Source organism: Vombatus ursinus, unplaced genomic scaffold (genome assembly GCF_900497805.2).
Source record: "Vombatus ursinus unplaced genomic scaffold, bare-nosed wombat genome assembly UNPS02000580.1, whole genome shotgun sequence".
NCBI lineage: Eukaryota > Metazoa > Chordata > Mammalia > Diprotodontia > Vombatidae > Vombatus > Vombatus ursinus.
Window position 1 is genome coordinate 26,070,550 of NW_020940358.1, and position 15,467 is coordinate 26,086,016.

General features: G+C 44.5%; 1 protein-coding gene across 2 annotated transcripts in view; it reads left to right on the top strand.

Annotated features, from left to right (window-relative positions):
* SULF2 (sulfatase 2) overlaps positions 1–15,467 on the top strand; it is a 144,412-nt gene that overhangs the window by 73,350 nt on the left and 55,595 nt on the right. The window lies entirely within an intron of this gene.

The following is a 15,467-nucleotide window of genomic DNA, read 5'->3' on the forward strand; positions in this document are numbered from 1 at the left end:
TGACACACACTAACACACTCACACATACTTTGTATATATCTCACATATTCTCACACTCTCACACATACTCATACTCTTATGTACTCTCTCACACATACATAGACTATATCTCTCACACTCGTACTCTCCCTCCCTTACACACATATATACACACACTCACACACATTCTCTATTCACACACTCTCATACATATATACACATACACTCACTCTCACACATGCTCCCACATACACTCATATACCCACACACAGTCACACTTTCTCTTACACATGCACACACACTCGGCCCTCACCACCTCCCCCCTCCACCCCCACCCCTGAGCTTGGCCAAAGTCTCAAGTCTGTCTCACACGATTCATTTTTACAAAACCAAGAGTCAAGAAATAATTTCAGTTCATATATTGGGGGATGCAGCTTTTTTCTGCCTTTAAAGTTCCTCCCACATGAAGTGGGGCTAGTTTATTTTGGGAATGAGGGATTGTTTTAACAGTTTTCTACTTCATTCCTCGCTGACCTTTCTGAATTGTTTTGGCAAGAGCTGTTTATTTTAATTGACTCTAGCTAACACCCCTCCAGCCTGTCTTTTGCTAATAGATACATATAATGTGCAACAAATTTCTTGGTGCAAACATAAACATTCCTCATCTCCTCTCAGCACCGATTACTGGAAGTCTTGGAGTAACCTTGACATTTCCCAGTGCTGCGTCACAGTTGCTTGCTGTGTCTTGGCCTCCAGTAATCACTTACTATTTCCCCCACACAAATCCTATAATCTATCTCTCTCCCTTATCCCGAAAAAAGCAGGCTTCATTCACAAAATGCCACAATCAGTGTATTATGCAGTCAGCTTTCAGCTACGGCCTTCTCAGACTTATCCATTCATTCAGCGAACATTTACTAAGCCTCGGGCGTACCCATGTTTAAGAAGTGTGAGATAAATGAATGATCTTATAAAAAAAAACTGAGAAGGAATAGTTGGGAGCAGGAGAAGAGCAATCTTGTAGAATATGATAAGAAAAGAGAGTATCCGGGAGAGTTAAGTGAAATAAGGATTCAGGGGGAAAAAAGCCGCTGGGTTTAGTTGTAAATCATTGGTAGAGTGGGGGAAAACTATTTTGGTTGACTGGTTGAATTGGAAGTATCATTGAAAGGAGTTGGGAAGTGAGCAGAAGGTGAAGAAGTAGAAGAAATTAGTGCAGACAATTCTTTCCGAGAGTGTGGCTGAGAACCCCCACCAAACAGAGGTCAGAGGGTTTGGGCCCCTGGGGTTCCTCAGAACTGTTACCTTCTTAGCAACCCTTTGATGAAACCACTTTTCTGGGCTGAATCATACCTTTTAGAGGGATTTTCCTTTGAGAAGATAAGCAGCAAAGGAGCCCAGATATGAAAGGGAGAATCACAGAATTTTAGAGTTGTGTAACCTCTCCGTGGTCACCCAATCCAACTGAAGCCCAAAAGGGAATCCCCATTGTAAGACACCCAACAAGTCATCATCCGCCCTCCGCTTGAAGATCTCCAAGGAGGGGAAACCCATGTCCTAATCAAGTGGCTGCTTCCACTTCTAGGCAGCTCTCATTGGTAGAAAGGTTTTCCTGACTTCCAGCCCAAATTTGCCTCTTTGCAGTTTCTGCCCATCGTTCCTGATTTTGCCCTCTTGGGCTGAATGGAATGATTCTTTTTTTTAATAGCATTTTATTTTTTCCAATTACACGTAAAGACAATTTTCAGCATTTATTTTTTGAAAAATTTTGAATTCCAAATTTTTCTCCATCCTTCCCTTCCCTTCCTCTTCTCCAAGCTGGAAAACAATCCGATATAGGTTGTACACGTGCAATCACGTAGAACGTATTTCCACATTAGTCATGTTGTGAAAGAAAAAACAGAACAAAAGGAAAAAAACACAAAAAAAGTGAAAATAGTATGTTTTGATCTACATTCAGACTCCATAGTTTTTTCTCTGGATATGAATAGCATTTTCTATCATGAGTCTTTTGGAATTGTCTTAAATCATTGTATCACTGAGAAGAGCTATGTAAATCATAGTTATTCATTGCACAATGTTATTATTACTGTGTACAATGTTCTCCTGTTCTGCTCACTTCACTCAGCATCAGTTCATGTAAGTCCAGGTTTTTCTGAAATCTGCCTGCTTATCATTTCTTACAGCACAATAGTATTCCATTACATTCATATACCATAACTTGTTCAGCCATTCCACAATTTATGGGCATCCCCTCAATTTCTAAATCTTTGCCACCACAGAAAGAGCTGCTATAAATATTTTTGTACTTGTGAGTCCTTTTCCCCTTTTTATGATCTCTTTGGGGTACAGACCTAGTAGTAGTATTGCTGGGTCAAAGGGCATGCACAGTTTTATAGCACTTTGGACACAGTTCCAAATTGCTCTCCAGAATGGTTGGATCATTTCACAACTCCACCAACAATGCATGAGTATTCCAAATTTCCCACATCTTCTCCAACATTTGTCATTTTCTTTTTCTGTCACGTTAGCCAATCTGACAGGTGTGAGGTGGTACCTCAGAGTTTTAATTTGCATTTCTCTTCTCAATAGTGATTTAGAGCATCAAATGGAATGATTCTAAGCCTTCCACATGACAGCCCTTCAGGTGCTTGGAGACTGCTATCCCGTGCCCCCTGAGTCTTCCCTTCTATCGGCTAAGCATTCTTAGTTCCTTCACCTGATTCTCGTATGACATGGTCCTTCCAATCGCCCTTCCCTCGATGTCCTCTAGCTAATCAGTGTCCTCTTTAAATGGTGATACCCAGAACTGAACATGGTTCTCAAGATGTGGGTGGGCCAGGGCGAGGTGCTATGGGACTCTGCCCTCCTTATTCCTGAAGGCTGCCCCATCGTGGTGCAGCCTGAAATTACATTCGATTTTCTGGCTGTCCCATCACTCTATTGACTCATCTCAAGTCTGTCATTTGCTAAAACCCCCCTAGTTCTTTTTCAGGCAGATGGCTTCCAGATCCTGCCTTGACCATCCTGACCTTGTGATGGGTTGATCTTTCGAATCCAAGTATAAGATTTACATTCAGCCAAATGTTCTATCTAGCCCATCACGATCTTTTTGGATCCAAACTCTGGCATCCACTGGGTTCACTCATCCTTCCAGCTTCCAATCCCGCTTCACTTTGACCAGAATGTCTTCTGTGCCTTTATCCAATTCACTGACAAAAATGTGAAGTAGCCCAAAGTCAAGCAGAAATTCCTTTAACACAACACTAAAAACCTTTTCCAGGTTGACTACATGTGGCATGGTAAGTGAAGGTAGTGAAGAATATTGTAGAATGAGGAAGTGCTAAGAATGTCCATAGGCTGTAGAGAAGATAGAGATTGAAGCTGAGACAGAGACGGGAGAGGGACCAGGAAAAGGGAAGGAAAAAAGAGGTAGAAAGAGGAGGAGGAGAGAAAACAGAATGGCAAAAAAAGGATGAGTAGAATAATAGTAATAATAGCTTGCATTTATGTAGCACTTTCAGGTTTACAAATCACTTTATAGGTATCTCATTTAATCCTCACAACTCATGGAAGCAGATCCTATTATTATACCCATTTTACAGAAGAGGAAACAAAGGCTCAGGGAGGTTGTGCCTTGCCTAGGGTCACACAGAGCTAGTAATTATCTGAGGTTGGATTTGAACTCAGGTCTTACTTCAGGACCAGCTCCTTCTCCCCTTCTACCCTTTCCCACTGCCTCAAGTAACTAAGAAGGGATTTATGATATAAAGGGCATTGATCACCCACTATGTCTTCTTATATATGCCGCCTAATGGTCACCAAAAGCTCAATAAGGGAAAAGACTTTTAAATCAAAACATAATGTTAGATCATGGAACACAATGTCAGCTATGGGTGGGGAGAAAGGGGCTTTAGAACATAGAATGTCAAAAGTTGGAGGGACCTTAGAACCTAGCATATCAGAAGTAGGAGAAACCTTAGAACACAGACTGTCAGAGTTGAATGAGATCTTAGAACAGAACATAGCTAGAGGGAATCTTAAGAGACCATTAAGTCAACCCTCCTCACTGCAGAGGAATTAACTAAGAGAAACACTGAGGGAAAATGACCTGCCAGGAGCTCCCAGCTATTTGGTGGGGGGCCAGACTGCAAGCTGGGAAAATTGGGCCTTGGAATCCCTACCCATCCCTGCTGAATCTGGACAATGCATCATGCTACCTACAGCTCCAAAAAGCTCCCAAGGAAAGCGTGAGCCGGCAAGAAAACGGATGCTTTTATTTTCCTCAGCGTCACAGTTTTGCACTTTGTCCCCACACAGAAAAGGAGAATCAGTCAACAAGCATTTATTAAGCACCTGCTGTGTGCCAGGCACTATGGTAAGCGCTGGGGAGACAAAGAAAGAAAGACAAAAGACAGTCCTTCCTGTCAAGGGGCTCACAGTCTATTGGGGAAGGCAACATGCAAAAACAGGGTACAGTAAAATAACAAAACTTTATAAAAAAAAACTTTAGGATGATTCATACCACAGCTCTGCATTAATTAGCATACAGAGTTGACTCTAGGCATCTCTCTCCATGCCCAATAAGTGTATCATCATTGCCAAAACACAGATCCACCTGCCATCGGTCAGCAAGACCTGATTTTGAATCCAGCCTCAGACACTTACTGGCTGTGTGGACACTTGGTTACTATCTGCCTCAGTTTCCTCAATTGTAAAATGAAGATATTAATAGCAACTAGAGGTGAGCTTAGCACAGGAGCTCACTGGGTGTTGGAGGAAGAGCACAAGGGTGGGGAATGAGGAGTTCTGAAGTGAGGAGGATTGAAAAAAGTTCATTTGTAATGCAGGGGAAACCTCAGTCTCCAGTCGGCTAAGCCAGAGCTTAGAACAGTGCCCAGCACATAGTAGATATTTAATGTTTATTGATCGACTGACTAATCAGAAAACCTGGCTTTTGGGTCTCTCTTTGCTGCTCACACACTATGTGATATCTTGGCCAAGTCTTTTGCCAGCTCTGACTTCAGCTTCTGTGCCTGTCAAATGAGAGAATTAGGCTATCCATAAGACCCATCCCAGCTTGAGCCATCTACACTTGGATGTTGTGTGGCTGATGTCATTCAGCACCTTTGTTTAGATGGCAGAAGAGGTGGGTCTGTGTGAACGGGTCTGTGAAAGAAAACAGGTGAGCCTGGGATCGTGGGATAATTACATCTTGGCAGGATTTCATCCATATGGAAACTGTACTTTGAGACAAACAAACAGCAGCCCATGAAGGGGGATTAGAAGAAAGACCGGAGACCAGTGAAGCCCTCTCCACTCCCAGCCTGCTCTTTATATAGGTCATAGAGTTTGGGCCCTGGGGGTTTCTCCTGGACTCTTAGCTTATTAAAGGCCCTTGAAGGAAACCACCTGTCAAGGCTTATTCATAGCATTGAGGATTTTCCTTTGAAAAGATGAAGAGGAAGGGAACCTGGATGTAAATAATATCTTAGATTAATATAGGACTTGATGTCTTTCAGAGTGCTTTCCAGGTCATTGTCTCACTGAGTCCTTGTAACCCTCTTTGTGATAGACAGAGAATGGGGACTTTAATCCCCGTTTTTGTGATGGGTTAAGAGAACCAAATTTTCTATGGGTAAGTTAGTATCAAGCCAAGGACTAGAACTCAGATCACCTGACTTGTAATCCATTGGACCATAATGTTTCTACCAACTAGCTGTGTCACCTTGAGCAAGTCACTTAACTGCTATTTGCCTCAGTTTCCTCATCTGTAAAAATGGAAATATTAATAGCACCAACCTCCCAGGGTTGTGGTGAGGATAAAATGTGATAAAATATTTATAAAGCACTTTGTAAATCTCTGGCAGGGGGCCAGAAGTAGGGGAGTAGTTGAGGCTTAATACGTACCAGTGAGTCATTTTGGTGGTGGTGGTGGTGGTGGTCACCCTTCATTTTTTGGTTGTTGTTGTCATTTTTGTTTTTGTTTTTTGCTTTTTGGTGAAGTAGTTGAGGTTAAGTGACTTGCCCAGGGTCACACAGCTAGTAAGTGTCAAGTGAGGCCGGATTTGAACTCAGGTCCTCTTGACTCCAAGGCCAGCATTCTAACCACTGTGCCACCTACTTCAATAACTCTAAGTTAATGCGAAGGGCCCCACAGAGGTCATAGTGTCTACTTCTTGTCTTCTTGTAGGCCAGACACAGCTCAAGCTAATAAGTAGTGTGCTTAAAGCCTGACGCAGGGAAAAGACTATTGAACCAGGAGTCAGGAGACCTATTTTCTACTTTGCCTTTACCACTAACTTCCCGTGTGTCTCTTATCTGATCTGAGCCTCAGTTTCCCCTCTGTAAAATAAAGTGGTTGGACTAGATTGTAGGATCACGGATTTAGAGTTGGAAGGAACTTTAGAGGTCATCTACTCCAACCCCCTGATTTTATAGAGCAGGAAACTGAGCAATATACCCAAGATCAGAAAGGTAGAAAGTAGGGTCAGAATTCAAACCCAGATCTTATCTAGTTCTCTTTCTACTACAAACTCTGCTGACTTTCTCAGATGATCTTTGAGGCCCCCTTCAGCTCTAATATTTTATGTTCCAAGTGTCTTTCTATCCCTATTGTCCTATGTTGTAAGGTAGGGGTTGGCAAACAGCGACCCACAGGCCAAATCTGGCCTCTGATCTTTCTGTGCAGCCTATGAACAGATGGCTTTTATATTTTTAGTACAAAAACAGGCAGTGGGCTAGATTTGCCCCATGGGCCATAGTTTACCAACTCCAGGGTGCCATAGAGGTCAGAATTCTATGTTCCAAATTATAGTAAATGCTATACAAATAGAAACGTATATAAATATATGAAACATAAATTTTATAAAATAAAATATAAACTATAAACTCATATAAAATGTAAGTTTTCAGGAGGACTAGCACCTCTGGTGTGAGGACTGCTGAGCCCTTTTCAGGGCTGCTCATCTACCTTTGGTGTCCAGCTGTCACCCAACTCTCACCTGTGGCTCCAGGAAGCTGTCGAATACTCTGGCCACATCCTGGTAAAACCATCTTGGCAAATGGGCTAAACCAGGTTAAGGATAACCACCAGGCCTCAGAACCAGTTGGTGAGTTAGGGGAATGCCTACCCCAAGCGTGTGATGATTTCTCTTGGTGGAGTGAGCAGATGAGATCAATTCATTCCAACAGCCACGAAGGCGGCTGAAGCAGGCACCGTGTAGTGCTTGGAGCTTTATCAGACATTGAAGACGCCATTGCCAGGCATCTTGACTTTTGTCTTGCTTCTGGACTTCCGTGACTTGGGAAGAAAGAGTGAGGCCTATGACTTTGTGTATCTCTGCCTCGCTTAAATCCAATTCATGAGCAAGTCAAGGCATGACCCTTGATGTCATTGGTCCTCTTTGAAAACAGAGGATGAACAGCAAGCTCATTGTTATTTATTATTATTATTATTATTATCTTCTAGCTATGACAGTCTATGATTCTATGAAATTAAGCCTGCCTACTACTAAAAATTTCCAGAGCTAGAAAGTGCTTAGAGACCAGTAAAACCAACCAACTCGTCTGCAGATGGGGAAAACATCTCTGAGAGAAGGGAAGTGGATACTCCAAGGTCACCCGGGGAACGAGAAGCATCTACAAGTCTCAAACCAAGCATCGCTGAGTCACAGCTCGGGGCTTTTCCATGGTGCTGGATTGCCTGTTAGTGAAATGTGTATTTGTCAGGCAAAGACCTGCCCGGAGACAGGGAAACGAAGCAAGGACACAATCCATGCTGCCTTGTCATGCCTCGTAGGTTCCTGTCCAACCAAGGGGTGGAGAATTTTGTTCAAGCCCATTCATTGTTCCCTGTGAGTGAATCTGCAGTATGGAATCTGTGCTTTTCTGGACCCACAGGGGCCCACCCGTCTCAATGGCCAGTGTGAGCTATTCATAAGCAGACAGGGAGCCCATCCCAGAACGTGATGAACCAAAATGATTTGGAGATAGGAGGAATACAGGCCTGTTTCATCGTGAGTCAGTCAGCCTGACTGAACGTGGCACAGCCAGACCCCTGAAAGAAAGAATTGAGCTGAGTTGGGGAAGCCAATGAAGGTCCTGTGTCTGGCCCTTTTCCTGAATCCTGACAGCCAAAGAGAATCAGATTTTATTTCCAGGAAGTCAGCGCCTTCCCCCAACAAGCTGCTCTGTCCTCCGGGCCCATGGGCATAGAAAGGGCTGCCTGAGACTGTAGGGAGTTGCCTCTCCCTAAGGGCTTTCAGGTGGGGGCTAAATGAAAAAGAGGAACTTCTGTTCAGGTGTAAGTATCTAAGGCTAGATTTGAACTGAGGTTTTTGTGACTCCAGGCCCAGCACTCTGTCCAAAGCACCCCCAGCTGCTTCTTGGTTTCCCCTTGCCCTCTCTGGTAGTCTTTTCAGAGATTTGGCTTCCATGATCTTAAGCTCTTTGAATATCAGATGTCTTCTGATGAATGGTCTCATTAGTTCATTTAGCAAATGGGCAGTAAGAATCTTCCATGTTCAAGTTCCTGGACCAGATACTAGGGAGATAAAGGCAAAAAGATGTCCCAGGTTCTGCCTTCTAGAAACTTAATTTCGGTTGGGGGAGGGGAGGATGCTTTGGGGCACAGGTGTGAGCTCCAGCCAATGTGCTCCAAGGATATTTGAGGAGGGAAAGAACAACCAGGGAACCCATTGGTCAACAGGCATTCATTATGCACCTACTATATGCCAAACACTGTGCTCCAGATACAAAAACAAGAAATGAAAATGGTCCCTGCCCTCCAGAAGCTTATTGAATGGGATCACATCACCTAGGAAGTAGTGCTTGAGCTCAGCCTTGAGGGAAGATATGAAGACTAAATAATAATTATAGCCAGCTTTTGTAGAGGTCTTTAAAAGTTTGCATTTGATCCTCACATCAGTTCTAGGAGGTGATATTATCATCCCCACTTTATAGATAAAGAAACTGAGGCTGAGAAAAACTCAGTGACTAGCTCAGGACCTTAGGTATCTGGTAGGCATCTGAGGCAGGATTCAAACTTGGGTCATCCTGACTGTCCAACACTCCCTCCATCACCCCACTTAGCTGCCTGCATCATTCTAACGTTGATGCTCAAGGCAGAGATAAGATCTCAGTGACTCTCTTCCCTCTGCCATTGATCAGTCAGTCAACAAGTATTCATAAAGCACTTACTATGTGCTAGGGGTTTGGGATGCAGATACGGAAGAATGAAATAGTCTTACTTTCAAGGAGTTTGGCTTCTGGAGGGTAGGGTAGAGACACCATGGACATGTCTCAATTATGCTAAGTCAATATGTACAGAAGAAATGCAAAATAAATATGAGGTAATTAGGGAAAAGGCTCAGGGAAAGCTTCACATAGAAGGTGGTGGCAGTTGGAGTGAGAGGGAGATTCTGGGAGGCAGAGGTGAGTAGGGCATCTGTCCCAGCCATGGGGGAGAACCAGTGACAGGCAGAGATGTGAGAGGAGGAGGCTTGTCCTGTCTGAGAAGCCAAGAGAAGGCCCTTATGACTGGATCTTATACGATATATGAAGAGGCCAGAAAGATAGGTTGGGATTGGGTTGTGAAGGACTTAAGCCAGCGGATTTTCTGTTTCATCCTAGAGGTGGCATGGAGACATTTGATGCCAATTTTCAAGGAATCCTAGACCATCAGAGAAGGAGGGTATCTTAGAAGGCATCTGGTAATAACCCTCTGACTTGACATATGTAGGCCAGCAGACGAAATGCCTTGCCCAAAATCACATAGGGAGTTAGTGACAGAGCAGGTATTAGAATCTAAGCCTCCATTATTCTGTCCATCATACCAGGCTGGCATCACCTGTATAGAATTTGTTTTTCTCTCCTGACCTCTGACTCCTGGCTTCCTTCATATCTCAACTAAAATTCCACCCTCTGCTGGAAGCCTTTCTGAGTCTTTTTTCCCCTGGGGTGGGGGGAAGCAATTGGGGTTAAGTGACTTAGCTAGGGTCATACCACTAATTAGTATCTAGGGCCAGATTTGAACTCAGGCCTTCCTGACTTGGGGGCTGGTGCTCTATCCACTGTGCCACCTAGCTGTACCTTCTCTCTGAGATGACTCTCGGTTTATCCTGTCTTTATCTTGTTAGTGTATATTTGTTTGCATGTTGCCGGCCCCACCTGCCCGCCCCTTAGATTGTGAGCCCTTTGAAGGCAAGGATGGTTTTTTGCCATTCTTTACATCTCAGTGCTTAGCACAGAACTTGGCTTAACACATGCTTATTAACTTGACTCTCCCTCACAGATATATAAGCGATACAGTTTTCTCCCAGCCCAGTACCCCCTGGGGTAGGTGCTGCCTTTCCCCCTATTTATACTAGCCTTGCTTTTAGTTTTTCCACATCAGCCTCCCAGCAAGCTGTGGCACCTGCAAAAAGACACCCCATGCCCACCGAACAACACCCCCCATCACACACACACACTCTCTCTCTCTCTCTCTCACACACACACACACACACACACACTCACACTACCCATCCTTCTTTCCCTTTCTTCTCTCCTGGCAACAAAGGCTTAGCTACAGGATCCCAGAGAAATGCCTGCTCTGTAACCTGAGTTCTATTCTAAGTTCCAGCCCCCTTCTTCTGCCTTGCTCCTGGTCTGAGCCCCCTCCTGGGCTCTGGAGAGGCTCGGGGGCCTTTACTTTTCTGCCCCTATTTGTGGGATACCTCAATGGCCATTTAAAAAAGTGTATTAAGGAAGCCTAATCAGATGAGCTCAAAATTGAATTTGGTGCCGAATATGGTCCATTTTTTTGTGACTGGGGAGCCAGGGTGATGGAGGGGATTTTAAGCAATGGATTTCAAGTCAGATGAATCAGGTTCTTATAATCTGTATGACCTTGAGCAAGAGCTTTCTTTCTTCTTTCAATGAACAATAATAGCTATAGGTAATACTTATTTAGCACCTACTATGTGACAGACTAAGCACTTTACAAAGATCTCATTTTATTCTCACCACCACTCTGGGCAGTAGGTGCTGTTATTATCCCCATTTTACAGATGAGGAAACTGAGGCAAACAGAGGGTGACTTGCCCAAGATCACACCACTAGTAAGGGCCTAAGGCCAGGTTTGAACTCAGATCTTCCTGACTCCACGTGCAATGCTCTCTCCACAGCACTATCTAGCTGCTCCTTCTTGCTCTTGATGATCTTGTAGAACTAAGTTCTTAGGACTTTCCAGGTCAAGAGCAGAGGGAGAGAGAGGGTTTCTCAGAGGAAGAAATGGCTTAAAATAGATGAACCCTGATGCAATTAGATAGGATAATAGTGGGCTCATAAAGGTTTTAGATCATCCCTCTCCTGCCCACATCAGTCCCCTCCACATCCCCTGACCACCAGAATTGATGCTTCAAAGAAGGAACCATTCCTTCCCCGGAGCTAGCTCACACTTGGGAAGCCCTTTTGTTGTCCAGTTGTGGCCAAATCTTCACGACCGCATGGACCATACCATCTATGAGGTTTTCTAGGCAAAGATATTGGGCTGGTTAGCCATTTCCTTCTCTGGTGCATTAAGACAAACAGAGGTTAAGTGACTTGCGCAGGGTCACACAACTGATAAGTGTCTGAAGCCAGATTTGAACACGGCTCTTCCTCACTCCAGGCCCAGCAGCACTTTATCCACTGAGCTGCCTCTGGGTAGCCCTTTAAGGTTTGAGAAATGCTCTACATATTTTTATTACCACATTTCATCCTCACAACAGCCCTGTGGACTAAGCACTATTATCATCCCCATATTACAATTGAAGAAACTGAGGCTGAGAATACCTAAATAACAGGGTCACTCAGCTAATAGTTGCCTGAAGCAGAATTCAAACCTGGGTCTTCCTGACTCCAGCTCTAGCCCTGTATCCCTTATACCAGTCTGCCTTTTTGCATAGTAATAGTGAACATTTCTATCCAAATTTTCAGATTTCTAAGTACTTTCCTAACAACAGCCCAGGGAGGAAGGTGGTACAGCCACTGCTAACCCCATTTTGTAGATAAAGAAGTTGAGGCTTAGATTAAGACCAAGGATTTTCCCATAGCTACTAGGTAACTTCAAGGTCAAACCAGCTGAGTCAAAAGGCAAGTGAGTCTGGAAAGGAGATGAAACATCGTCAGTAAGACCCAAGCCTGTAATTTACTTAGTCTTCCACTCCCAACCCCAGGTGATAGCACAATCCCATTATTCCCTGATGTCTGGTCCGAGAAACTCCAATGCCCTATACCTGTCACCAGATTGCATTTCACTCTTTAAATTTGGGGTGTCACGCAGGAAGCAGGGTTGTTGGGAATGATTGCCCGCAATCTGGGGGAACCTCTCTCTCTGCCGACTCCCCTGAATAAAGCTGCATCTTTCCAACCACCTTTTCTCATTTCTCTCCTTCCCTATCCACACATCCTGACTTAGTTATTCTCAGCTGGGAAGTCCTTTTATCACTCAGAAGGGCAAAAATGCTTCATTTTCAGCATGGGCTGTATTTGGCTTCCGTTCTTAAGGTGGTCTCGGTTCCCACCCTGCCTTTCCTGAGTCTAACACTGCCAGCCTTTCCTTAACTCCTCAGTTTCCAGTGAGCCGACTTACTCCTGTATGTTTTGGACCCAACTCTTCTGTCTCCTGGGGTGACACTCATCTCAGAAGGCTGTGTCCTTTCCACAATCGTGACAGACTGTATATTGAAAGTTCAAGGCATATGTCCCTGAAATAGCCCTACTACATTCAGTTCTTTTCTTCTCTTTCTCTATTCCTCTTTTATTTTTCACTCTTTCCTCTTGGTCCTGATTGAAGGGGTTAGGAATATTTAACTGGGACAAGATAACGCTAAGGGAACCATGGTTGCTATCTTCAAATAACGTTGAGAGCTATTATTCAGAAGAAATAAACTTATTCTTTTTGGCTCTATAGAGTAGAACGGGGTGGAAGATACAGAATGGCAGACTTTGGGTCAGCTATTAGGAAAAATTTCCGAACAACTGGAATGCTCACGGTGGAGTGGGCCACCTTGGGGGTAGAGAGTTCCCTGTCACTGGAGGTGTTCAAGCAAAGGCTGTTAGAGGTGTAGAGAGATTATAAGGGTTGGATTGGACAACTTCTAAGTTCCCTTCCAACTCTGAAATTGCATAATTCTTATACAGAGTCATAAATTAAGAGCTGGAGGGGACCTTGGAAACCATCTAATCCAATGCTCTCCATTTTACAGATGAGGAAACTGAGGCCCAAAGGGGTAAAGTGACTTACTCAATAGGGTTACAAGATAAATTTCTTTCTCTTCCTTTCCCTTTTCCCCCAGTTTCTCTGACCGTGCCCCATGTCCTTTGTGAGGTTATAACCAAATAATTTGAGAAAAAGGTATATGATAACATCATTGGGTATTGATGGATTTTTATCTTTGTAGGGATCTTGGGGGGGTAGGGGGGAATCAATCATGGTGGAAGTTTTCCCACCGTGCCCCAGGGGTAGGCCAGTGGGGGTTATTTGAGAACAAGAGTCTTTTTCTCCAGGGAACTGGCAGGTCCCCATGCCCCTTCAGCTCTCTGTAGTGTCTTCTGAGCTTCTGACAGTCTCTGCCTACCCGGCTGAAGCCTTGGTGGGTTTGAAACCTCACTCGCCCCTGTCATCAGCCCCGTAGGTGGTGACGGTCCCTGCCTGGCCTCCAGCTGCTTTGACTCCAGCTAACGTGGGCCTGCCTGGCTCCGGAGGCAGTCGTCCTTCCTGTGGCTGGGCTGTCTTTGACACACACAGCTCAGAAAGGTGGCTTGGGTGGAGAGAGAATAAATCCAGCTGCTTGGCACATGTTGCCATGATGTCTCAGTAAAACCAAATGTGTCACTTCTTAGCATGGGTGTAAAAAGGGCTATTTTTATAGGTTGTAGACAGAGCTAAAAGAGAGCTCAGGACATGGAGCATAGAATGTCAGAGGCAGAAAGGGACCTTAGGGTAGGAGTTCTTAACCTTCAGTCTAGGAACTTAAAACAAAAAACTTTTGAGAGCTATATTTCAATGCAGTTAGTTTCCTTTAGTAATCCTATGTGTTTTATTTTATGTGTTTAAAAAAATATTCTGCGAAGGGGGCCGTACTGGTAAAGTGGTGCATAGCATACAGAAGGTTAAAACTCTTGTATTGTGGAGTTGGCCTTTCCAGCCCACCTTCTCATTCCAATGAGGACACACTGAATCTCCAAGAGAGAAGCGTCCCACAATCAAGTTAATGGCAGAGAGGAGATTAGAAACCAGCTCTCCTGACACTCAGAGGTCTCTCCATTGCACGGTGTTTTCTGGCGTATTTCTTGAGAGAGTTCTCCTTTGGCCCATGTAGGGAATCCCCATTCTGGAGACAGCTGATTAAGTGGCCGGGCCCAAGAAGGAACAGACCCATCCTGACTCGCTGTCACTGCTTGTGATGACCCTTTCTACTTGCATGCACACTCCCTGGCATGCAGTTACAGCAAAACCCTCTTACAACATGGCCTCATCAGAGGGATTCCAGCTGAAACACGATGTCATCCGTTTCCTTTTACTGATTTCATTGAGCGCAAGCGTGGGATAATTTGGTTTTTTCTAAGGTCAAAGTTTAGTTCATAGCATTTATTTGGTTTTTGGTGAAGCAATTGGGGTTAAGTGACTTGCCCAGAGTCACACAGCTAGTCAGTGTTATGTGTCTGAGGCCAGATTTGAACTCAGGTCCTCCTGACTCCTAGGCCAGTGCTCTATCCACTGCGCCACTTAGCTGCCCCCAATGCGTTTATTTAAAAACACCCTAGGAGATCACCTAATGCAGGCCTGCATAACCTACAGCCCGCCAAAGGAAACATCCTTTACGTTTTTCATGGGCCGCCCAGAATCCTTTGGTGTGCCACAAACAGCTTACGGCCCGAGGGCTGCAGTCGTGCAGACCTGAACTAATAAGATCATGGGAGCCTGGATCTGGACGTGGAAAGGACCTTGGAGGCCATCTCGTCCAACTGCCACGTTTTACAGATGAGGAAACTGGAAACTGACCCAGAAAAACTAAGTAAGGTCGCACGGGCACTAGCTTCAGAGGCAGGATTTGAACCCGCGTCTTCTGCCTCCCAAGTCCAGAGGTCTTTTCATTCTCACCCCCAACCCCTCCCAGCATAGCAGGGACAGTAAAGTTCTGCTGAAATCCAACTTGAAAAATAACACTGTTTGTTATAGACTCCCAAAACACAATCAGGTTTAAAGAGGGCAGCTAGTTTCTCTCTCTCTCTTTAGTCTTAGCCCAAGACTGCCCGCAAACCATCCCTGTCTGACTTTTGCTCCCAAGAGGCCATAGGCTTGTGAAGAAGAAGATCATGGGCTCTCAAACTGGAAAAGGACCTCTGAAATCAAAAACTCCCCAGAGATTATGTGTGTTTAACTAATGCCTCGGGTGGGATGAGAGCTTAATAAATACGATTGGGGAGGACGGCAGAGGAATCTTAATCAGTGGTGCAGG